The sequence below is a fragment of the Thamnophis elegans genome, chromosome 7 (genome assembly GCF_009769535.1).
Source record: "Thamnophis elegans isolate rThaEle1 chromosome 7, rThaEle1.pri, whole genome shotgun sequence".
NCBI lineage: Eukaryota > Metazoa > Chordata > Lepidosauria > Squamata > Colubridae > Thamnophis > Thamnophis elegans.
In genome coordinates this window covers 68,552,755-68,579,744 of record NC_045547.1, presented here as the reverse complement: position 1 = coordinate 68,579,744, position 26,990 = coordinate 68,552,755, and the positions used below count along the sequence as shown (strand labels likewise).

The 26,990-nt window shown below is 39.7% G+C and overlaps 1 protein-coding gene across 1 annotated transcript in view; it reads left to right on the top strand.

Moving 5' to 3' along the window:
• The window catches only part of TAFA5 (TAFA chemokine like family member 5), a 182,287-nt gene that overhangs the window by 58,406 nt on the left and 96,891 nt on the right, over positions 1-26,990 (top strand). The window lies entirely within an intron of this gene.

The window sequence follows — 26,990 nt, the reverse complement described above, 5'->3', positions numbered from 1 at the left end:
TTGACAAATTGGTTGTAGGTCAGCGTTTCAATGATGGTATGCAATGATCGCCAGACGGTGGAGTAGAATACCAGTGTTTTTTCTGTTTGTTTGGTTTTTGTGCCAGAATTGACAAAACATCAAATTGCTTTGTGTCACAAAGTAGGACATGATCATCCTGCGCTGCAGTATTTTTTGAAGTACTGCTCCTAAAGTTCATTAGGTGGTTTTTCTCTCGTTTTGTTTAAGGCTTGAGTGTTTGAATGCAGTCATCAGCACTGCTGAACCAAAGCTGCTTTTTCAGGAGGCAACTTCCTTGTTTTTTCTTCTGAAGACGTTTCCCTTCTCATCCAAGAAGCTTCTTTAGATCTGACAGGATAGTGGGGAATGGAAGCATTTATATTTTCCTGACTCATTGGAGACAGCATCCCTGTGTGGGTTATTCTCACGTACATCCAATAGAACTGAGTCTGCAAAGTTTAAGTCCCGCCTCTTTCTGCTGAGCTTCCCCAGCTTTTGTGATTCACCACCACTTGAACCAGACGTGCTCTTGATATCTCCCTGAATAGTGTGATATTTTACTTTACTTTTCTTGCCTTTTCCCCCTCTTTTAAGCCCTTTTCTCCCTTTCCCTTAGGTTTCTTAGATCCCTTCCTCATTGGATCCCTGGAAGCTGCCTGGATGCTTTTGGAAACAGCGTGGGTGATCACTGGAGGGCATCTGTGGCCACAGATGCCCTGTAAGTGATCCGGAGGGCCCCAGGGAATGCAAAGGCCAGGGGGGTGGAGGTGTTTTTGTCCCCGTCTTTTTTTGGAGGCGTGGGAGCTGGGATCGGTTCCCTTGTGCCTTTGGAGCGTCCACATCTTCTTTTTGGCTCTGGGGAGTGCTGACAGGCAGCGCCCAACATTTTAGAGTGCCCGATATTTAGCCCCTCCTTGCCTGTTTAATCCTCCGGAGCGGTTTTAAGCTCCGAAGAGTGCAGCAGGCGGCATTTTTTGCCACCGAAGAGGTGGCGGTTGCCATTTTGGATTTTGGGAGAGGCTTCTCCTTTGTTACTGAAACTCAGGAGCATCTGTTGGCTCTGGAGATGATTGTGGTCACCATTTTGGTTGTAAGTGTGAGATGGTCACTAATTGTGAAACACTGGTTTTTTTTACTTGGGCGATTCCTTACTAACCACTCCAGCTGACTCCCTCTAAGTTATCAGGCCTATTGAATCAGCCTAGGCCTCCTATAAGGATAGTTAGGAATTTTGGCCAACTGGATCTGCTCCCTCAGTGAGGAGCGTACTGCCCTACCTCGCTAACACTTGAGGCTTCTGGCACAGGGACCATTCGGTCTCTCATTGTGGGCAAGAGACAGGCCCAGTCTAGGAGGCTTGTATAGGAGATGTCTAGGAGGACCATCTTCTGCTCTCATTACCCAGAAGCCGTGTCCTGGTGTGCCCTTAATTGGGATATCCACCTCCATTTGTTAACCTTCAGTGTCTAGTCAGATAGTATACAGGAATGGATGGAGGTGCAGGAGAGACCTCATCCCCTTTGTTGGATGACCCTCTGGAAGGTCCATATACCCTTTGCCTACCCAGCAGGCACAAATCCCCTCCCCCCAAAAAAGGGAGGTAGAACCAAGGGCAAGTCAAAGGCCACACAGAGAGCAGAACTCAGGAGGCAAAAGATCATAGACAAGCAAATTGCTAAGGCCCAGAAGGAGGCCCAGAAATGGTTGGAGGCGGTGATCCAGGCGGTGGCAGTTCCAGCTCCTTCTGAGACCCCTGCACCAGCTGAGGCCCCAGAGGAAGCTCTATCTACAGACAGTGAGGGTTCTGGGATAGAGGACCTAGACATGGAGGAGGCCCCTTCACCTGTGCCTCGGAAGGGACAGACAGCCCAGGGGCTGCAGGTTCTGCAGTCTCCCCTATGGCACGAGTAGCTGTTGGCCTGTGTAGTAGTACTTCTCTTCCTGATATGGCGGCCATCATTACTGAGGCCATTAGACAGGGTAGTGCAGCAGGCCTCCAACAAAAGGCCTCCAGAAAGTGTAAGAAACATAGCAAGAGGACAGTGGCAACGGGCCAATCAGGGACGGCTGCAGCCTAGGAGGATAGGAACCTGGTGTCTTCGGATAGCTCCTTCTCTTCAGAGGATGATGAGGACCAGGCCCTTCAGCATTCTGAACTGTCAGATGATGAGAGCAGACTCCCCTAGCTGGGCTCTTCAAGCCTGCCATATTCAGGTCTCTTTTGATTAAAGCTCAGAAAATAGCCAACCTAGAGGCAGCTCAGGCCACTAAGTCCCCGGCAACCAAAATCCACAGATTCATCTGGACTGGTGTTCCCCGAACCCATTGTGCAGAAGGAGGTCATCCCATCCCCCTTTCTTTCTGAACGTTGCCCAATGGCAATGGAAGTTCCCGGGGTCAGGTCCTTTTCCCTCCTCCCAGGACAAACACTTTTACAATATTGGGCCTAATCTAGCCAAGGCCTTGGAGGTTGCTTCGGTGGTGATAGCGGTGTTGTCCTCACCCAATGTGACCCCTAGCAATCCAGAAGATACCCTGAAGGCTGAGGATAGAAGGGCGGAGCACATTCTCATTAGGGGTCACCAGCCAGCCGCCTGGTCAATTAGAGCAGCTACAGCATCATCCTTCTTTAACAGGACCGCTCTCCTGTGGCTTCAACAGTTGAGGGATAGGATCTCAATTTTGACTCAAGGTCCCATCAGGACCTCAACAAGCTGAAGGCACCCCTGCAGTTCTCTGCATATGCCTCCATCAATGCTTCCAGGTTCACGGTCAAGTCAGTGGGGTCGGCTATAATGGTGAGATGTCTATTATGCCTGCGGTCTTGGTAGGCTGATACCAAAAAGAAGTGGTGTCTGGCCTTTGAACCATTTGCGGGGGATAAGTTATCCCCCCCCCCTTTAACCTAGACTTATAGAGTCAAAAGATAAAAGGAAAATTCGCCCTTCTGTGTTCTGCAGGATTGAGAATCAGCAGACCCCGGATGGGGGATACGGCTTCTCCCATCCAGCCAGACAATATTCAGGATGTCATGGTCCCCAACAGCAACAGGACAGAATGCGTAGGGGTTACCAACAATTCCCCCTCTTCCAGGAGATCATACCGAGGTTCAGGAAACACTCGTCCTTCTGCAGGCGAAAGTGACTGTGAAAGGAGCTTCTCATCAGCGGTTTTTGGCCTTCTTTGACGATCGATGGGAGGAGGTAGCAAAAGACACCTGGTGAAAACAGGCCTTTCTCTCCTACCCCCTGATGTGTTTCCACCTCTGCCCCGTATCTCGGGATTGCAAAAAACGGGGCCTGGTAGACCAGGCCATTCAACACCTCTTGGACATACAGGCCATCTGGCTGGTTCCAGTGGAACAAAAGGGGCAGGGGTTTTACTCCCTGCTGTTCATTGTCCTGAACGTGTCAGGGGGCTGGAGAGCAATCCTCAACCTCAAGGCCTTGAACCGCCACATTGTATACTGGCGATTCAAGATGCATTAGTTACTGACCATCCTAGAGGGCGTCCAGAGGAATGACTTCCTCACCTCAATAGATCTGACAGAGGCCTACCTCCATGTCCCAATCCATCTCGAACATCAACGGTACCTGCAATTTTGTTATTGGGGACGCCATTATCAGTATCAAGCCCTCCCATTCGGTCTCTCATCAGCACCCAGGGTGATTACCAACCTCCTGTCAACCTTGGCAGCCCACGTACGAGCCTGGCCCATTTGAATTATATACTACCTGGATAACATTTTCCTGTTGTTCAGGTCCCCAGATCAGGCCCGCAGGGATCTGCGGGACACCGTAAGCTGGGAACTCATGGTTTCTCAATAAACCTTTCAAAGAGCTATCTAGTTCCAACTACATGCATAATTTATCTGGGCGCACTCATAGACACCCGCCAGGGTCGTGTCTTCTTAACAAGGGAATGACAGCAAGGGCTCCAGGAGTTAGCACAGTTGGTTGGGAGGCAGAACCGGGTACAGCTACTTCAGCTGTCCCAGCTTCTAGACAAGATGGTCTCGTGTTTTGCAATAGTGGAAACCTCTCCAATGGTTGCTCCTTCCCTTTCAAAAGAACAACAGCAGCTGCTCCACAAGTCGAATCATGTTGCCCCCCAAGGTCCACAGGTCATCCTGCCCATTTCCGGAAGATCATCAAGCGTTTCCGAACTCCAGTAGCCGACCTCTTCGCCACCAGCAGCAACAAGAAGATTTCTTGGTTTTACGCCAGGTATGCATCTCCGGGCGCAGAGGGAAGCAATGCCCTTCGATGTCGCTGGCCACCAGGCCTTCTTTATGCCTTCCTGCCATTCCCCATGATCCAGAGAGTCACCAGGAAAATGCTGGAAGAATGAGCGGGGTTGATTCTCCTGGCTCCCTACTGGCCGCGATACCTGTGGTTCGCGTATCTCCTGTCCCTATCCATAACCCCTTCCAGGACCTCTCTACGACAGGGAGCCATGACGCATCCGGACCCGCAGTGGGTCAACTTGACCACATGGCTGCTGAGCGGCACTCAATGACAGCAGAGGGTCTTTCACCAGACATCGTTTGGACGATCAAAGCAGTCAGGAGACCCTCCACTATTCGAATCTATGACGCCACTTGGAAGGCCTTCTGCACCTGGTGCAGATCCAAAGGGGTGGTCCCGCTCCAGGCATGGACGTGCCACATCCTTGAATTCCTGCAGAGTGGGTTGACTGCTGGCTTGGCTCCCAAAACCCTTCGGTGACAGGTTGCAGCCCTTTCTTCCATCCTCTGCTCCAGCCTTGACAGATCGCTGGCCATCGATCCACTCATTCAACAATTCCTAAAAGGTGCCCCCAACTTGCACCCTCCTACCATGCATCGTTACCCTTTACCTGTCCTGGCACTCATCCTTCAGGCGCTTACTCAAGCTCCATTCAAGCCATTGCAAGACACTACTCTTCTCTATGTGTCACAAAAAGTTCTGTTTCTAGTAGCCATCATGTCCGCTCACCGGATTTCAGAACTGGCAACTCTTTCCATGTGACAGGACTTGTGTGCCTTCTATGTGGACAGGGTGGTTCTCAGGGTAGATCCGGCATTCATTCCCAAGGTGAACTCTTCATCATGTGCAGGAGTTGGTTCTCCCCAACTTCTGCCCACAGCCGGCCCATCACCTTGAACACAGCTGGCACATCCTTGACGTCCGTCGAGCCTTAAAGATCTACTTACACAGAACATCATTTTTCCATCTCACAGAGGCCCTGTTTGTGTCATTTTAACCAGAATCTATGGGCCTCAGAGCATCATCTCCCTCCTTGGGAAGGTGGATCAGGGCATGCATTGCAAAAGAGTATTCATCTCAGGATCAGCCCATGCCAGGTAAAATTACAGCACACTCTACGTGTAAAATGGCCACTATAGCACCATTGCATGAGGTTTGCAGCGCGGCCACATGGTCGTCTCCGTCCACCTTTATTAGGCACTACAGAATTCACAGGTATGCATTGGCTAATGCGGACTTTGGGAGGAGAGTCCTACAGCAGTCAAGGGGATTTGTCCTGGACGGTTTCCCTACTGTGATGCTGGACAAGCTCTGGTATGTCCCACAGAGGGATGCTGTCTCCACTGAGTCAGGAAAATGTAGCATTGGCTTACCTGATACACTCATTTTCTGAAGAAGTGGAGCTAGCATCCAGCCCACCCTTTTTAGGTCCGGCCTGTTATTCTGGGAGATATCATTTTGTTCACGCACGTCTGTCTGCATATTAGTCTCATCAAAAAAGCTGAGGAAGCTCAGCAGGAAGAGGTGGGACTTAAATTTTGCAGACTCAGTTCTGTTGGATGTACTTAAGAATAACAGGGATGCTGTTTCCACTTCTTCAAAAAATGAGTGTATCAGGTAAGCTAACGCTACATTCCTTGCAGATAGCTGGTCATTTGCATCCTTTTAGACCCGTGATGGTGAACCTATGGCACGCATGCCATAGGTAGCACACAGAAGCCTCTCGTCTGGCATACGAACCCAACTGAGCTCTACCGTGCATGCACTACCGGCCAGCTGATTTTCGGGTCTCTGCAAAACACTATACAAGCCATTGACGTACATCCAATAGGAACAGGAAGTACCTCACAAGAGCAGATAGAAGTAAATCCTAGAGAGGCAGGAAATGCATCACTGAACAATGGAGATGAATGCTAGAGAGGAATAAAGCTGCATACAAGGCCGACATAACTCCTGTAACAGTGTAGGGATGCACAGGGTGGGGAGCATGCCATTTTTGCTCACAGGAGGCTTGAGGGAGGCCTGCTAGGCCCAAAATGGGGTGTGGGGATCACACATGCATGTGTGGTATATGTGTGTGGGGGGGGGCACACACACACATTGTATTATGGGTGTGGGCATGCATGCACACACTGTCATGCGCGCACGTGTGCTTTCGGCACGCGGGGACAAAAAGCTTAGCCATCACTGTTTTAGATGGTCCTTGAAGCACTCTTGGAGGTTTATCTGTGTCCTCAGGGTCACCTGAGTAGTGTTTCCAGTTGCTGTAGTCTGCATTTCTTTCCCCTCTGGAAATCCATTCCTACTCCCACATCATGCAAAGGGCGTAGGTTTTATAATTGTATAGCTAAAAGTCAGTAGAAATTACAGATTTTCAGCATTCCTGAAGTACAATGCTCTTCGGTGTTTATATTAATGTTAATCATACCATGATGAGCATTCCTGCCTGAAAGTTAATGTGTTGGTGGAGAGAAGCTAGAACAGTACAAAGGATATTAGAATGGAGCTGTTATGTCATACCTTTTATTTCTGCCATCCTGTCCTTCACATAAGATGTCGTTTTGTATGATTCACTGCAGATGCAGTGTGTTTTGCCTGCAGCTTCAGAAATGCTGATGTGGAGGGAGGAGGAAGATATTTCATTTTAAATTCTTTTTTTTTTAATGTCTCAAATGAGCAGCTCTGTTTCTTCCAATATAGTAGCAGTGGTGCAGAGCAATGCAGGCTTGCTAATGAAAATGAATTAACAAACATTCAAATTCCAATTAGAGAAATAAAACAAAACAAGATATTTTTTTTGTTGGAAGATAGGACATTAAAAATAGCATGTTGGAAATGTGATTCAGAGAAAAGAAAAGAAAAAGGATCATTCTATAAAAGTAATTTCTAATTTCCTTTAAATGTCTCATGCTTGAACTATCTTTTTAGGAAAAGTGCTGAGCTTTTATAAATAATTCATAAAAATTTGACCCCTCTACCATCAAAAGCAATATGAAGGGTACTTCATTGCTCGCCTACCTAGATAAATATGAAATATTATTTAATCTCTTTTTTGTGTTTTGCTTTCAATCTTGTTGATTTTCTGCTTGCTATTTGAATTCTCCATCACATTTTACTATGTTTAATCATTCTCCTTTCTATGACACCCCATATTCAATGAAAATAATTTTCTGAGCTGAATAATTTATATCCAGCTTTCCTCCACTGAATAGATTAGTTTTAAAAATCTTGCAAATCTTTACTCTGGAAATGCAGATATAGGTATGGGGAACATACTGTAGTTCATCTTATATTTATAATTTTGGAACTACTTATGTTGAATAAGTGGCATGGGGCCAGGTTATCTGAGGATAGCCACCACCCAATTACATCTGCTTATCCTTGCAGAAGAGGTGGGTTGTAGGTCTGTTTCTAAAGAGTTTGGTGTGCTTGAGGCAGGAAATAGCCCTTTTCTGCTGTAGCGCCTGCCCTATTGACACTGGAAATTACATCTGTAACATGATCATTGCAAGAAGCATTTAGGTGCTATTATGAAAACAATATTACATAAAATGCAAGTATTAATTACTAGTATAAGGGTTGAATTACTAGTATAAATATGAACAGTTATTCACCAAATGTATTGAATAGTCCTTTAGAATTATTTTTCATTGAAGTTCAAGCTTGAGAAATATTACAATAGATACAAGGTAGGTAAGTAGGTAGGTAGGTAGGTAGGGTGGATGGATGGATGATAGATAGATAGATGATAGATAGATAGATAGATAGATAGATAGATAGATAGATAGATAGATAGATAGATAGATGATCAATAGATAGATGATAGATAGATAGATAGATAGATAGATAGATAGATAGATAGATAGATAGATAGATAGATAGATTTCCTCAGGTGTGCCAATATGGCATGCCTAATAAACCTATACTTTGAGGAACGTCCCTGCCTTTGAGTTTTGATTCCATTGGGTTGGTTACTTGGAACCCTGACATATAGATGGATAGAGATAGCTGGATGGATGGATGGGTGGGTGGATAGATGGATAGAAAGAAGGATAGGGAAAGAGGGCAACATCTCCCAGGGATTACAGTGTCCCTTGGTGTTTTGACATTTTTTATGGTCACATGGCCATGTACCTGAACTTGGGGTATCTGAGTATCTGTTGGAACCTGTGAATATGTTTTATTGTAACATTTGTGTTGTATTTCAAGTATTTGAATTGATCATGTCTTTCTTGCTCTTGGTATTTTTTTACCTTGGCTGCCAATTGTCAAATTCATTGCATTATAAAAAAGCTGGGGAGATGTAGCACAGATTCTGTATTTGTCTTCCTGTGGAGTTGATTTCCTGGTCTGCTTTACCTTGTGAGGGCTTAGAACGTCATACCTTCATCCCGCAGTCATTTTTATTTAATTTATAAACATAAGACCAGAGTACTGTAGAGACAACATTAGTTCCATTCAATAGCTTTATTTATTTCTTGCTGTGTTAGTTTTGAAAACCTACAAGGAACTATAAGTCAAAACTGATGGTTAATTGAATTGTGATTTATGAGTCTGTTACAAAAAACAAACAGCCTGGTTTACTTTTCAGCTTTTTAAAATTTGTCTTTCTAAGAAGCAATATAAAATATGGTGCACTATAAATTAAAAAATAGCAGGAGTAATACATAATTAAATTAATGCACTATGACTGTGACCTATGAAATAGTTATAGCTGCAGTTGGGCTTTAGGTCTCTAATTGCATGAACTCCAATAGTTGCTTTAAATAAAATAGTTGCAACTTAAATGTAAATATTCAGTAAAAGTAAAATGCAATAATAATAAAATATCTCACCTTACTATATTCACGAACTGAGCTGATGTGACAAGTATATTTCATATGACTTAAATAGTTTTATGAGTTGTTGTCCATTACTTTTTAAAGAAATACTCCAAATATACCGAAGACAACATATTTCAGTGAAGATTTAAGACTTCATAAGCTTAAGAGCTAGCTTTATTTATTTATTTGTTTTGTCATCAGCCAGTCTATGGATCAGATCTATGGATCTTCATGCCTCTGTGTCTTGTACCACTCCTTCAGGTCTGTCATGGTTAGATCTGTCATTTATTTACCGTATATACTCGAGTATAGGCCGACCCGAATATAAGCCGAGGCACCTAATTTTACCACAAAAAACTGGAAAAGTTATTGACTCGAGTATAAGCCTAGGGTGGGAAATGCAGCAGCTACCGGTAAATTTCAAAAATAAAAATAGATACCAATAATGTTTTTGAATATTTATTTCAAAGAAAAACAGTAAACTAGCGGTGTATTCAATGAAATACTTCACTCACCTCATGATGCTGATGTCCCGCTGTGATGATGATGTCCCGTGCAGCCGCGGGAGCGATGTCCCGCCTCCTATGACACACGGCACAGTGATTCCTATCATTGGATCACTGTACCAGAGGAGGTGGGACATCGCTATGTGGCTGCTTGCCATAACAAGGAGGAGGTGGGACATCGTTGCAGAGCGGCAGGAGGGGGAGGAAGGGGAATCGTAAGACAGCCCTGCATTACATTAGAACGTGAGGAGGGGGGATGGTGCGGTGCGCGCTGCGCGGCAAACTGACACAGAGGGAGGGGAAACTCACAGGGGCACTGGGCCATTCACGAGTGTCACCCAGCGGCATGGCCCCGCCCCTTTTTCTCCTCCATTTCGGGCAAATTTTTCACTGACTCGAGTATAAGCCGAGGCGGCTTTTTTCAGCCCAAAAAGTGGGCTGAAAAACTAGGCTTATACTCGAGTATATACAGTATTTAGATTTATTCAATTGTTAACTCAACATTTGAGTTACCTGGGTGGTAAAGAAGAATGAAAATTAACAATATTTTATTTTACAATTAAACAACACCAAAATCAGGATCTACCATCCCAGGGGCATCACTAAACTTAAGAAAGGGCAAAAAAGATGCAGGTTTAGTGACTTCCAAAAGTCCACTAGGATCAGAGCCATCCATATTTCAGGAAATATGCCATTCCAAAGGATAGACACAGTAACAGAGGAGATATGCTTCCTAGCTTCCATTAGATAGCATTGTTTTATTTGAGAAGGGCAGATTGTGTCTTCTCTATTGGACATTGTGGTGGATATAACGAGGCAGAAGGTTCTGCAGATAATCCAGTAGAATCCAGAATATTTTACATTATTCTTATTGTATAATGGTCAGTTGAGGGACTACAGGTAGTACTCAACTTCACAGCAGTTCATTTAGTGATTGTTCAAAGATATAACAACGCTGAAAAAAGAGATTTATAACCATTTTTCAAAGTTACAACCTTTGCAGATAGCAATAGCAATAGCAGTTAGACTTATATACCGCTTCATAGGGCTTTCAGCCCTCTCTAAGCGGTTTACAGAGTCAGCATATCTCCTCCACAGTCTGGGTCCTCCTGGGATGGAAGGCTGAGTCAACCTTGAGCCGGTGAGATTAGAACCGCTGAACTGCAGATAACAGTCAGCTGAAGTGGCCTGCAGTACTGCACCCTAAACACTGCGCCACCTCAGCTCTTATCAGGTGATCAAAATTCAGATGCTTTGCAACTGATTCATATTTATGACAGTTGCTGAGTCCCAATGTCATGTGATCACCTTTTGCGACCTTCTGACAAGCAAAGCAACGGGGAAGTCAGATTCACTTAACTGCCAGTCTACTAACATACCAACTGCAGTGATTAACTTAACAACTATGACAAGAAAGGTTGTAAAATGAGGCAAAATTCACTTAACAAATGTGTTATTTAGCAACAGTAATTTTTGGCTCAATTGTGGCCATACATTGAGGACTACCTGTATTTAGTGATTAACAATGCTAAAACAAAACAAAACAAAAATATTTCTGGGGTGGAAAAAAGATTTAGGATTATTATACAGTTGGTGTGTTCTTGGCCAACTGATACACAATAAGTTATTGTTTGTTTTCATCTAACTTGAATTTGGATAAAGTAAAATTAATCTATAGTAATATCTTAGATTTCCTTCCAATTTGGTGAAGATCATATGATCAACAGTGCATCTTCATTACATAGGGAGATTGTAATATTACCAGTTCGTCATTCGTGAAAATTTATTCTAGCTAAGTACTAGACTGTTATTTGGATATCAAAGTTATTTAATATATCTAGTAAAATAATTTGAATTATCTTTAAACATACTAAACATTTTCACCCTTAAGTGAAGTAAGTGGTACTAATGTAATAAGGATTTCAGGATCTGTAATTTTTTTTTACAGATACTATATTATTAATTTGTAAATATTTACTTTAAGAGTAGTAAGATTCTTGTACATAATAATAATGAGACAAGCTTGTTAAGTCTAAAAACTCTTGTTATATCACAATAAATGTTAAATTTCACATCCTACATCATGAGAAATTTAGATGTATATATAGATTCTTGAGCAGATAAAACATATGTTCCCTTTAATTTTTGAAAATATATTATTAGGAAGTTCAGCTATTGCTTCCTACATTTGAAATGTTGCTTGCATACATACTGTCTGAATTATCTTCATAATATAATTCCAAATATGGAAGTAACCCACATAGTGAGGCGTTAAGAGTATCACAATACACATCTTCATATTGTGGTAGAAGTGTAAGAGATAACATCATTGATACTTCCTATTAAATAAATTGCTCACTGGGTATTTGGAATAATTAGTGCTTTCCATTGAAATACATCACAAAGCTGTACAAATCCTATAATATATAATAATATATAATATATAATATAATATAATATAGTATAATGTAATGTAATGTAATGTAATTAATATAATATAATATAATATATATGTGTGACTTTAAATATATACCTTTCTCCCTGGCTCAGCTGATAACGGATCAGAGCCTGTGGCTTAGTGGTTAACACATCTGCCTAATATGCAATACAGCCCAGGTTCGAATCCCAGTAAGGGTATGGCTAGCTGATGAGAGGTAAATAGCTTGAAATAGATCTATACTAGTCTCCCTTTATTTATTTATCAGCACAAATACTACATAAATACATACATACATATGTGTATGTATGTATATGTATATGTAAACGCACACACACACACACACACACACACACACACAGAGTATAGATAGAGATAACCACAGCAACTTATGAAACAGTCAGTAGAGGATGGAAAAATATCAGCTGTTTTACTGTCTGTCTGCTATCTCTCTCTCTCTCTCTCTCTCTATCTATCTATCTATCTGTCTATCTATCTATCTATCTATCATCAAAGTTATATAGCAGACCATGTCTCATAAGACACGTTTTTTAAAGCATTTGCACAATCATTTCTTAAAATAATTCAAAACGAAAGATTGGGCAGCAGTAATTGTAAAACTTAGTACCTCTTTCAATATCCATATTTCCTTCACTCCTAAACGTGCATGTTCTGATCGCAAAAACCATTCCTGATATTAGACCTACAAGTCACTGAATCCAGTATGACCTTCTCTTTCCACAGTGCTACTTTAATAAACAATGACAGTATTGTTTTGTTTTCCGTTTAGTTTTTTCCCTGATTTTCAGAGCTTTAATCAGAACTGGTATTTTGAAAAAGATCAGAACAGGGCATGGCCTCTACATACCAGGGGAATGAATATCATTTCAAAATTGTCCCATTTCATCTTGTTAACTAGGCTTTGGGTGAATATGATGCACTCCCCTACTAATACGTTTTGAATATATATATATGTATGGACCATTTAACCAGTAGTATAAGTAAGGGATGTGGTGGCTCAGTGGCTAAGACATTGAACTTGTCGATCAGAAAGTTCGGCAGTTTGGCGGTTTGAATCCCTAGTGCCGTGTAACAGACTGAGTTCCCGTTACTTATCCCAGCTTTTGCCAACCTAGCAGTTTGAAAGCATGTAAAAATGCAAGTAGAAAAATAGGAACCACCTTTGGTGGGAAGGTAATAGCGTTACATGTGCCTTTGGCATTTAGTCGTGCCGGCCACATGATCACGGAGATGTCTTCAGGCAGCACTGGGTCTTTTGCTTTGAAACTCTCCCCTAGAGTTGGGAACGACTAGCACATATGTGCGAGGGGAACCTTTACCTTTAATGAAGTTAAGGCAGCTCCACAGGTAGCCTGCAATATGTATCTGTTATAATTGTTAGCGGTATAGTAAATAAAATTCACTTTAAAGTATGTTTTATTTCTTGTATCAGAAACAAATTTTTGCACAAGTTACTTCATCTTTCATTTGAATGTGGTCTCCTTTAGGTTTTAATCCAGCAGTAATAACAAGTGAAATTTTAAATCGCTGGGAAATGTTAGTATTTAATTGTTTAAACTGGATCTTAGCTTGTGTTTAGGATGTTTCTCCCTCTTGCATACAAATAGTGTTATGATATCTTTCCTTTTATATGTTTTACTTTTACATGCTACTTTTATGTTTTATTTTACTGGGAAAAATGATACATTAAAAAATATATCAGTCAGTAGAGAATATTTGGCTTTTTTTCTCTCTCTTCAAAACCCTGAATGTCTTTTGGAAATCTAAAATATGTTTTGAATATTCTTGCTTTTTTATGACCATATACATGGATGTAGAATTCCTCTCAGTAGCATCTCCTATTCCCCTCAAAAGAAGCATCACATGATGAGCAATTACTCAGTTGCAATGACAAAAAAAATCATATCTATATATCTTTAGCTTGGTGTCCTGCTTAGATTCATGAGCAATTCAAGAAAGTAGAAGCAGTAGCATTACAGATATTGATAGAAGAACAAAATCATACTAAAATCATTTTAGATAGCTAGTGTGGTACATGTGAGTGTGGGTTTATATGTATGTATGCATGCATGTGTGTGTGTGTGTATAAGAGTGAGGAAATATTAAGAAACATACTTTGATACAAATTTGTCCTGTCTTTTCTTCTTTATTTACTTCATGCTAGAGGGTTTATGTGCCAAACTAACTCATGGAGCTACAGTTGTATCAATAAAATTCAAGCAAAAATTACTATGTATTTCATCTTCAACTCTTGGAAGAAAGAAGTATGTAAATGAAAAGACTGTTCCTTTTCCAAGTGCAGTGGTACTGAGCTTATAACATTGATATACTTAAATTACATACTCTGTATATGTGTATGTGTGTGTGTGTGCGCGCGCGCGCGCACACACACACACACACACACACACACACAGTATCAGGGGTGGGTTCCTGCCAGTTCTAACATCTTCTATAGAAGAGGTTCCACAAATCCACAGTGCCGTTTAGAACCAGTTCCAGCCCCCCCCTCCCCCCATCTGCACATCATCAAGATGAAGAGCAAGAGGAGGAATTCTGGGAGTTGAGTCCACAAGACTTAAAGCTGTCAGGTTTGAACACCCCTAGGTTTTTTTTTTTCCTAAACGGTTAGGGGTGCAACGGTCTTGTAACTTGACAACTTTAAGACTTGCGTGCTTCAAATGCTAGAGTTTCTGAGCCAACATTTTGGTTGCTAAGTAAGAGTGTTGTTAAGTGAGTTTCACCACATTTTACAAGTTGGCCACACCCACCCAGTCACATGGCTGGCAAGCCACTCCCGCCCAGTCAGATGGCCAACAAGCCACTCCCACAAAGCAGGCCATACCTACAGAAGAGGTTCTAAAAAATTTTTGAAACCCATCACTGGTATGTATGCATTAATTTAGATCAGGAAGTGGATATTATTTGAATTGGAGAGTGTATGTGCATATGTTTGCATATATTGTGTGCACTACAAACATGTATATACATGTATATAAATCTCTATCTGTATGTTTTATCAATATCCATAAAATTGGAAAATGGGTTGGGAGAATTGATAGAGCATAATGATGAGTGAGAATCTGTTACAAGTTTAGCACATAATATTTTCATACTTTGGATCCATGCACATGAACACACACACACACACACACACACACACACACACACACACACACTGGTATATATAATTACGCATTGCAGTTTGCTCTACTAAGGCTATTTTTGGAAGAAGTGTTCAGAAACTTACATAAATATATTCTGCATATTGTGGAAAGACTGCATTTGTTGCCAAGTTTTTTTTTCTGAATAAATTCAAATTGCCAGTTGCTTCATGAAAACATATGATTAATACCTCTATACCAGTGAGGCAGGTAGAGACGGTTTCCTGTATGTCCAAACTGATAGAGGTTATTTAATTGAGACAAGAAAAATGAGGTGGGAGTTAGGTAAAATTCTGTCTTAAGTTGTCATCTTCTTATCTTCTTTTCGACTTGAAACTTCCTTGTTTAGATAGGCCTTGGTTCTATTAACCAAGTATAATTTTGCTGATGTGGTTGCTACATCTGGTATAGCTGTCTATTTTTATAACACTTTTTAAATTATCTGATTAGATTTGTTATTAGCTCACTTGTGTCTGTTACTGAAGAAAAATAAGGGTAGGATGGAACCAAAAAGTTGTTATCAATCAGTCACTTAATTGTAGTTATGCCCACTGCAGTGGACATATTCCCTGGCATATGTTATGTGTTTATTTCTTTACTCTATTTATATGCCTCTTTTACCTTAAAGCAATATTCAATTAGAAGAAAAGCAGCATATTAAAATGCTGAACATCTGTAGCAGCTTCATAAATGACATACTGTAACAAATGCATAAAGCACCTAATAAACACTATAGCAAAATTACAGAAAAAGGGGGTCAGTAATGGAGATATTATTGTTTATAGTATGAAGTCATGGAAAGATTAAACTAAATATGTTTATGATTATATTTCTGAAAATTACTGGGATTTTCAGAAAATCTTTTTGGATTCTATCACATCTAGTATATCTCCAACTTAAGGGGAAATTTATCAAAGCACAATCCTTTTTTGCTCAATCATTCTAAATCAGTATGGAGCAGAGGTGGTATGCTGCCAGTTTGCACCGGTTCGGGTGAACTGGTAGTGGCAGCGGCACAAGGCTCCACCCACCCACCCTGACATCATCAAGGACCTTCTGCACATGTGCAGAAGGTTCTGTGCATGCCTAGATACACGCTCCCGCTACCGAACCAGTAGTAAAAAAAAATAGAATACCATCTCTGGTATGGAGGGAGATAAAGAAAGTGATAAAACTGTTAGAAATACTGTAGGTACCTGGACAAAGGTGAACATTTGTTCTAACTAGCAAAATTTATGTGTATATGTTTATGCTTAGCAGTATATTTCACTCGATATTTTATTAAATGAATGGTCAAAGCTATGCACATACATATACACATCCTATTATTTTCGTAAATACAGTAATTGTAATACAATATCACAGCATCAGAATAACAGAATTGGAAGCGACATCGGAGGTCTTCTATTCCAACCCACTGCTCAAACAGGAGACCGTATACCATTTCAGAGAAATGGTGTCCAATACCTTCTTTAAAACCTCCAGTGATGGAGCACCCAAAATATCCCACAGATTAAATTGTTGTCACTGTTAGAAAATTTCTCTTTATTTCTGGGTTGGTTCTATTCTTGATTAGTTTCCATCAGTTGCTTCTCGTTCTGCCTTGTTCTTTGGAGAATCGGTTTACCCTCCTCTTCTCTGTGGCAACCCCTCAAATATTGAAACACTGCTATCATGCTCCCCAGTCCTCCTTTTCTTTAAGCTAGACATCCCTAGTTTTTACAACCATTCTTTTTTGTTCTTCTCTGCACTTTTTCTAGACTTTTTTTTTACATTGTGGTGACCAAAACCAGATACAGTGTAGTCTTACCAAAGCATTATAAAATGTTACTGAGACTTCATGTGATCTTGATTCCATCTCTCTGTTAATGCTCTCTAGGACTGTGTTAGCTATTTTGGCAGCTGCAGCACACTGCTGACTCATAGTTAAGTTCTATTCCTCTCATAGTTTCTACTATTGAACTAGGTACCAGCTATTCCATACCTGTGCATTTGGTTTCCCTTGCCTAAATGTAGCATCTTACTTTTCTCACTATCGAATTTCATTTTGTTAGATAGGGTGCAGTGTTCAAGTTTGTCAATATCTTTGTGTATCTTGAGACTATCTTCTTGAACAGGGGGGTCAAACTCAAGGCCCGCACACTGGATGTGGCCCAGGGAGTGCTTACAACCGGCCCATGGGACTGGCCTGGAAATATCAAAGGACCAGCCTGTGGTGCCTGATTCTGTCAGCCCAAAGGGGTTGTGTTTGACTACCCCATGGCCCATTTTCAGCCTCCATGGCCTCCTGCAGCACTCTGGCGGCCAAAAACTGGCCATATGGAGGAGGCCTCCATCTGGCCTATTTTTGTCTGGCAGGGTGCTACAGGAGGCGTCCATCCCATCTCCCCCTCCGCTCCCCGCCCCCGCTGCAAAGAACTACAGTGCTGATCCAGCCCTCAAAGAAATCCAGTTTGACACACCTGTTCTTGAGTGTTGGCTTTTTCCACTAGTTTGGTGTTATCTGCAAATTGGATGAGTTTCCCTTCTATCTCCTCATCTAAATCATTGAAGAATATTGGGCCTAAGACAGTTTCTGCCATCAATAGCCATTCATTGTCAAAGAAAATAAGGCAACCAATTTCTATGGCTGTATTACTTTTTATTATTCACTATTACTATTTATTACTTACTATTTAGAGCATGTTGATCTCAGTTACACTCCTGCAGTACAGTTATTTTTCCCCAAGTTGTTTTGCAAAACTATTGGCCTTATGTGGCTCTCTTCACTATGCAATTTGCAACTTGAATTTCGGATTAGTGATTGTGAGAGTCAGTAATAAGGCCAGAATTCAATTTATGTGCTGTTAACAAAGTGACACATTTTGCCACTACTACTTCCCACTTCTCCTGAAATATAAAATGCTGACTTATGCATATAATGCTTGTTTGTTGTCACATTGAGCAAAATGTTCAGCTTAAGAACACTAAGCTTTGAAAATTTTTTAACTCTACTAAGTTACTATTTCACTCAATAGACCTTCAGATAGGAAATCAGTTGTCTCTGCTTAAACTAGAGTAATTTCCTGTTGATTCCTGATTCAGATTCTGAATATTTTTCCTAGCTTTGGAATCAAGATACAGTACATAAAGTGTCATTTATATTGAAAGTTCATCCCAACTCTCATTGCAAATATTCTTGTTATTGCAGATATGATCAGTGGCAGTCAGAGACTGCAAATTCTGAGCAGTGGCATCTCATTTAGAGAACGATGTTACATTACTGGAGATGCTGCCCCAACACAATCATATTATCATTTGAAGTGGAAAGCAAGTATGATTTATATTGCCAGATATTTGAAATATGAGTACAATTGCTGATACTGGCTTATGCTAATTGATATTGTAATCCTAGTTTTTATAGGTTGTATTTTCTATGCTATTAGGTTGTCTTGTGAAATTGTTTTTTTTCTATTTATTATATATTATTTAAAATAAGAAACAAGTACATACATACTTGCACTGCCAGAAATTACACAAGCTTTTCCGTTTACTGCTTGAAGGCTAAGTAATCATTTAATGCTGAACCATTTTAAATTCAGCTTTCTGTGTTAGACCTAGGCAGAAACATATATAGAGTCATCAATAGAATTGACTAATGCCTACTTTATTTATAATAGAGCAATTACTTCAAGTGTTTATTTATTTTCATATATTTGTTTAATGAATAATTCATCAATAACATTTCCTAAGTGATGATAGATGTTTCTTAGTTCAACACTGTTGGTATAACATAACAGTGTTATTTATGAGTGAATGACTCATTGAATTACTTTGTCCTGCAGATGGAAAAGAATGCTCTAAAACAGGGATGTCAAAGTTGATTTCATTGAGGGCTGCATCAGTGTTTGACCTTGGAGGACTGGGGTGGGCGTGGCCAGCTCAATGTCACTCATGTTGGGGGCACCTGTGGCGGCCCAAGCGCTTTGCCAACGAGAACAGGCTCCTGAGCTCTGTTTTCGGTTGCCACAGCCTCCTGCAACCCTCTGCCAACGAAAATGGAGCTCCGTTTTTGCTGGCAGAAGCACCATGGGCCAGTCTGCTGTTTCCAGGGCAGCCCCGGGAGCCATCTCTAAGTATCTCATGGGCCAGATCTGGCCCCAGGGCCTTGTGTTTGAAATCCCTGCTCTAAAATGGCCCCGAATTGAAAGCATGCAAGTCTTGAGATCTTTTTGTTTTAAATATGGAATTTACACATTCTCATTAGGCGTCCTGGATGTTTACCTGGATCCAACTCTTTCCAGGCAATGTATGTATGTATGTATGTATGTATGTATGTATGTATGTATCTATCTATCTATCTATCTATCTATCTATCTATCTATCTATCTATCTATCTATCTATCTATCTATGTATGATGTATTATGTATATATATGTGTGTATGTATATGTATGTGTGTATGTATGTGTGTGTGTGTGTGTATGTATGTATGTGTATGTATGTATGTATGTATGTATGTATGTATATATATATATATTCAATGAAGCTAAACAACCTTTTTACAGATGAGGTGCATATAAATGACATATTTTATACTTTGCTGTGATATTTTTGAATCATATTTAAAAACAGAAAATTGTACTTAGTCATTTTATATTATACTGTTTTTTTTCCCCTCATAATAGAAGCTTACTTATTATTATTGCCACGGTGGTGCAGTGGTTAGAGTGAGTACTGCAGACTACTTCTGCTGACTGTTGCCTGCCTGCAATTGGCAGTTCAAATCTCAGCAGGCTCAGGGTTGATTCAGCCTTCCATCTTTCTGAGGTGGGTAATATGAGGACCCAGATTTTGGGGGAAAATATTTTGACTCTGTAAAGAGGTTAGAGAGGGCTGTAAATCACTGTAAAACAGTATATAAGTCGAAGTGCTATTGCTATTACTTCATCCTATTTATTTATTATTACTCTGATGTATATCCCATGTATCTTCTGTAGGTACATCCATCTTCAGTGCAAGACACTAGATGCAGAGATGTATCACTTATTTTCTACAGATCTTCATGCACACTCAAAAAACACAGTTGTGCTTTTCAACAATGCTGCTTTCCTGAGATTCCCCATGCACTTATTTCTGTCCTAATTTCTTCACACTCTGTGTGTTATCCTCAGCTGAAACAATAGCCTTTCAAAATTATACTATTGAATTGGCTCTCTATTAAGGGAAACATGTTGGAGCCAGACAAGAAAGGACAAGAATTGATACTGTATTTTTTGGATTAGAAGATGCACTTCCCCTCCCAAAAAAGTGTATGGAAATGTCTGTGTGTCTTATGGAATGAATATTGCAGCGGAGGGGGAGCGGGTTGGAGCTGTGCTGATCAGCTGTTCCACGTGGCAGGAATCGCTGCCACTGCTGCCTATAGCCTCCTATTGCCACCATGGCCCGTTTACCATAGCCTGTTTGCCGCCAATCGTGGCCTGCTCACCGTGGCAGTGAACGGGGACAGAGAACGGGCTGCAGTGGTGGCAAATGGGCCGTGGCGGTGGCAAACAGGCGGCGACAACGGGCCGTGGCAGCAAATGTGCTACGGCAAACAGGCGGCAGCACATGGGCTGCGGAAATCCCCGCCATCTAGAACAGCTGATCGGTGGTATTCCGGGAGGCAAATCCAATTGCCAGTCAGCTGCTCAGCAGCGAAGGCTCTAGTGTTTCCTGGCGGCGGCAGCAGCTCATCTCAGTTGATCTGTGGTGGGTGCAACTGGGCGGAGCCCTGACAAGCCACGTGCTGGGGTTGAGATAACATGCTGAATCTGACCAGGCTGTTTTCTGTTTGCAGCAAAGACATTAGCCAGATGAATACTGGATGGAGGCAGAGGCAGATTTTTTTTTCTTGTTTTCCTCCTCTAAAGCTAATATGTGTTATAGTCCAGAGCATCCTATAGTCCAAAACATATGGTAATTCTTTTATTAAGGATAATTTTCCTACATCCAATGAGCAGAATAGCAAATAATTTTATGATCGGAACAACTAGTAGCTCAATAACTTGTGCAATTTTATTATTTGATATAGAATACTTTTTCCAGCAGCCCTTAAAATCAATATTTCCTTATTACAAAGTGCACCAAAAGAACAAATAAAAAACCACTAATATACAAGTATTAGGATGATGCCGTATCCCATTTCCCACTCTGACTACTGTGATATGGTTGCCCTTTATCACAAAGATTTTTTTTCCTATTGAAAGTTTCCCGGTGAAGCTATTGTATTTGAGTAGATGTTTAGTTTTTCAGTAACAATCAACAACTTCCCTTTATTGAATGAGGTTAAAATGAATGATTACATCCCTTTTCCTTTGAATACAAAAAATCAAATAAAAATTTAGCTAACTTATTTTAAAACTTTTTAAAATGAATGTAACATCAGATTTTACTCTGAATGTGACACTTTTCAAAGAACGTGTTGCCAATAATATGTGACATAGCTGACTTTTGTTAAAATGTATTATGTCTCTGCCTTAAGGGAATGCCTGGGGAAAAAACATTGTTAAGAAACCTATTGTTGTAAATAAAAATAATTTTAAATTGCAATGGTAAAAACTACACTGCCAGGGTTTCTTTAACTGGAAATATTTAGTTATCTATCTGTAGTGCTACTGTATTCTGTCTTTCTAGAGGTTTGTGTTTTGCCTGTTCCAATTAGAAGCTAAATATATTTACTAACAAAAGGTACTATAGAAGTAGAATTCTATATAATAGAACAGTGTATGATGTAAGAATGATATCCAGGAATGGAGCAAGAAGACACTAATTAATTAATATTAATAAAGGTAAGAAAAATAAAGCATTTACCAAAATATTGGTAAAGTTTCGCTTTCAGTAGCATTGTGTGCTAAAATATTATCAAAAATATGACGTGAATTATGCAAATTTTGGTGATGCACAACAATGCAAGTGTACAATTTGTGCAATTACATTGTTACATGTTGTGGTTTCCAGAACCTGTGATTTTCACGATACTAAGAGATGCTAATTGAGAAGCAGTTTAATTTTCATGGTAATGATTTATTTAACTACTCGTTTCTTTCTGTCCACATGCTGAATTGACAACTCTCTTTTTTCTTTTTCTTTTTTCTGGTTTTAATGTCAAAGGAATGGAAAGAAATACTACAACCTGGCATTAGTCATTCAGTGGGCAATAGTCAACTCTTAGGAGAAAACATAAAAGAGGAAAATCCTGGCTTTGTGATAGCTTTTGTGGTGATAGCTCACACTTCTGTATTGCTTTTTTAAATATAAGGTTTGTGTGTTCTAAATAAGTAATTGGCTGGATGAAATGTTATCAAGTATATCAAGAAATATATATTACAGTTCATGTTGGATGTGATGATATAATCCTTGAGTACAAGATAATTTCATAGTTGTGATGTGGTCTTAACTGCAAATGTCCAGTTTTAGAGGCAGTGAGGATGCCCAGTAAAGATTTTTAACTACCTTTCCACCTGTTCATGGACATTTCAATGCATGCCTCAATATAATCTTCTTTGGAATATTATAATAGGATTGTAAAGCAGACTTTGAAAAACATTAGTTCAAATGTCCTGCTGCTACAGGGCTAATAACATGCATATATTGCAAGCCCATCTCATTTGGCAGGTCATCAAACACAGCAGTTAAAATACTAGCTAAAAAAACCCCAACCTAGAGTAGACCGGAACACTGATTTGATTAGAAACATAAAAGTGCAAAGATGTCGCTGGAGTATAAAAGAAAAAGCTTTTGAATATTCCTTACCGGAGATACTCCAGCAGAAAAGGTTGAGTGTCAACTTTATCAAGAAGGTAAATTTAGAAATACCTTTTAAACTAGAACACTACTTTGAACGAATGATTGCAGGAGAGAAATCATATCTCTGGAACTTGCTGGAGCTGATTTCTCAGTCATTATAAACAAAACATCATACATCGTGACAGTTTAGGTCGGAGAACATGGTCATTCCTTTTATTGTGATTGCATAAAAGTTATCTACCTACATGGTCTCTTCTCTTACTAAGGAGACATCCGAATTGATAATTCAGTTTAAAGTCTGAAAACATTCTTGTCTAGCTGTAATACCTTTTCTCCTGTATTGATAGCTAATGTTGATAATCCGGTGTTGCCCGGGTATTTATTTACAGGGGGAAAATGTCTGGACCAAACATAATTTCTAATATTGGATTTTTCCCCTTACTAGAGGGAGCTCCCTTGTGGAGTACTGTGATGCCGTTACCATGGCAACTCCATTGCACTGTACAGTAGAAGCCATTTTAAGACACAACAGGCTGTATCATAACAGAACACACACACACACACACACACACACACCTTATGTTAGGCATTTATAGCTGAAACTACAACATTGGACTTGTAATGCTCTGGTGGAGTGACTGTCTTTAAGGCTGAATGTTCCATATTGTATGCATATGTGGTTGAAACGGCTTTGTGCAGAAATGTAAGTGAAATCAGACATATTTGGGGAAAAATATAGTGTACTTTGAGCAATTTTGTTCTATTATAGTTGAATATTTAGTACTTCATCTTTGGTAGATTATCATTTCCTTATTCTCATATATTAATTATATATTGGCACTCTTGGCTTATAACCATAACTGGGATCAGAATTTTAGTTGCTAAGCAATGTGGTTATTGACTAATCAAGTGACCATCCCAATTTTACAATCATTTTTATGCTGTCATTAAGCAAATCACTGTTGTCAGAAAACAAATCACATGGACATTAAGTGAAACATGAGGTTGTTGGAAGCCAGAGGGATGGGAAGATCACAAATAGCAGTCATGTAACTGCATGACACCACAACCATCATAAATGTCAACTGGTTGTGAGATGCCCAAATTGTGGCATCATATCACCATGGAGATGGTACGAAGGTCATAACTTTAAGATTAAGTTGTAAGTCACTGCTAAATTATCACCTTTGAAACTCCAAACCCTCATTAAGTAAATGGTTTAAATTGAGGACTATTTGTAGTAATATTAACTTATACTACAAGAACTTTTCTGAAGTGATACTGGCTAGGAAGAAATAAACAATTGGTTATTGTCACCCCAATTGTTGTGAACAAATTGTTCAAAATAATTGTAAAAAAAATGTAATTTAATGTCCCCAGTCGGCTGGGTGACAATGGGCCAGTCATTTTCTCATAGTTCACCACATGTGATTGTTGGTTTTTTTTTTGGGGGGGGGGGTCGGGCAAAGAGGAGGATTAGATATGTTTGCCACTTATTTATACAAATAAAAAGGTGAGATATAAATTAATCAAATAAATAAATAAAATTATCTGTGAATCCAAGGCTACCTTTTAACGATTTGTCATATTGCTTTTCCCCCCCAAACTCTGCCAAAGTTCAGAAATAATGGAAATAATCACCTTTACTTGAGATTTGAAAATAATTAGTTTAAGTAGAAACACTCACTTATGCCTTATTCCTTGTTTTGTAAGTTCTTCAGTAAGATGTTTTAAATCTCTTCTTCTTTGTATTATTCAACTCATATCCTGGAAAATATATTATCTTCTCCACTTTTATTTCCTCCAGCTCATGAGCTTAATACACAATCATATCTCTTACCCAAGCACTGACAAATATAATTAAAACTTGTGATCTTTGCATTCACATGAGCCTAAGATTAATATATCTTACAGATACGCTCCATATCTTTCTCAGTGAGTTGCATTTCTGGCACCACTTCATTAATTTTTGGAATAAGATATCCTAATAATCATTCTTTCTATATTCACCTGAATGCCTCTGAGCCTTAAGTTATTCCTTCTGTTTCTACCCTGAATGTTACCCAATTTCGGATTTTATGTTTATAATATCTTCCAGGATCACTCTCATTTTTTTTTATAGCAGTGTCATAAGCACTCTTAGCTGACTGAGCAGTTTTTAAAATCTGTTTAGTTTACAGGAACGCACAAAAACAAGAATGAGAGACTTCTTGAAAGTATTTTGGTTAATATAAAAAGAAAAAAGAATGACATTGAGATAGGTGTATACTACAGGCCATCCAGCCAAGCATAAGAAACAAACACACTTTTTGCTAATCAGTTAATTATCGTGTGCAGGAAACTCCACAGTAGTCATGGGGAACTATAACTATCCTGACATCAACTGGGAGACAAACTCTGCATTAAATGGGAGATCAAACAAGTGACATTTATTAGCATTTCTGAGATCCTTGATCTGTCTGAGTTTTGACTTGGCTTACCATGAAGGGCTGACTGTAGGAGCACAATTCAGTTATTGAATTTCATTAATCTGTGTAGGAGTAGAAAATGTATCTTGCTCCAGAGGCCAAATTCCCCTGGGCAAAGATGTCAGAGATGAATGAGAGAGAGAGGACGGAGGGAGGGAGGGAGGGAGAGAGAGAGAGACAGACAGAGACACACACACACACACACAGAGAGAGAGAGAGAGAGAGAGAGAGAGAGATTCTGAAAATTCTTCTTGATCAACATCTAAAGAAACAAACATTTTTCACCAAAGGGAAACTTTGACTGAAAATCTCCGGTTTATGGCACAACCTCCAGAATTTTCTATAAACATGGACATTCTCCAAATTATTGATCTGATTCTCTTTTTACAGTATTGCTAATCAATTGTAGGAATCATGACTTTCAGGAAAAGACTGAGAGAAGAAAAGTTTAAATTCAATACAATCTGGAGGTGCTCAACTTTTCATTGCAATGTTTTATTATACTTTAAAGAATTGCAATGCAAATGTAGCTCGCTGGGCCTTTGGAACCATTTAATCAAATCTCTGTCTCATTTAGCCTTTGCCACAGGCTGTATTGTGAGGAAGTAGCAAATATCATATAAATTATGTATTTTTGAGCCTTGCTGGAATAATAATCATAGAGTTATATTGATGATGTTTGCCATAAAGTGTGAATGTTAAAATACTGCAGGTATTGTTCGTCGTCTTTAAGGTATGAAATATGAAATGCAAGGATGAGAAAGTAATATATTAGACCTGGGGAAAATATTTTTATTCATTTAGTTACGGATTTGAACTTACTTCAATGCAAATCTCTCACTTCCATGCTGCGTGATCATAAACAAGACTTATTTGCATTAATTTTCACATTAAAATGTTATGCTGGTTTCCATCTCTATAAAGTGAAAATACAAGATCTTGTGATTAAGTTTTTAAATGCCGTAACATCAAGAATGGAATTTGAAGTGGCAATTTTCATTTTGTGTTGAGCTGTAAATCAGATGGTATGATTTGCTTTATTCCATCTATATTTTGTGTGTTCATTTAATTATGCTCTGTTATCTGAGCTATGGTAATAGAGTTTGCTATTGGAATCATTTGCAGTCAAACAAGAATAATATTTACATTCAGAAAACGCCTGTACAAAAATTACTCAAATTATATCGACATATTAGAAGTATTGCATTTGCCTGAAATTTAGACTATGATTTCTTCTTGAAATGTGTGACCTTTTAAAAAGTGTCATCTTGAATTTACTGGAAAAACATTAATGAGCCATATATTTATGTTTATATCTCTAGGCATGTGTGTGATTTTTTATTTTATTGGGGTATCTTCTTAACTTTAATGTTATGCTCCTTTGCTACTGATTATAAATTTATATTAGTGGTTTTTTTACATTTCATTTCTTATGTGTTAGAGGAGTAAGGTAAAGGTAAAGGTTCCCCTCACACATATGTGCTATTCGTTCTACTCTAGGGGATGGTGCTCATCGCTATTTCATAGCCGAAGAGCTAGTGCTGTCCGAAGATGCCTT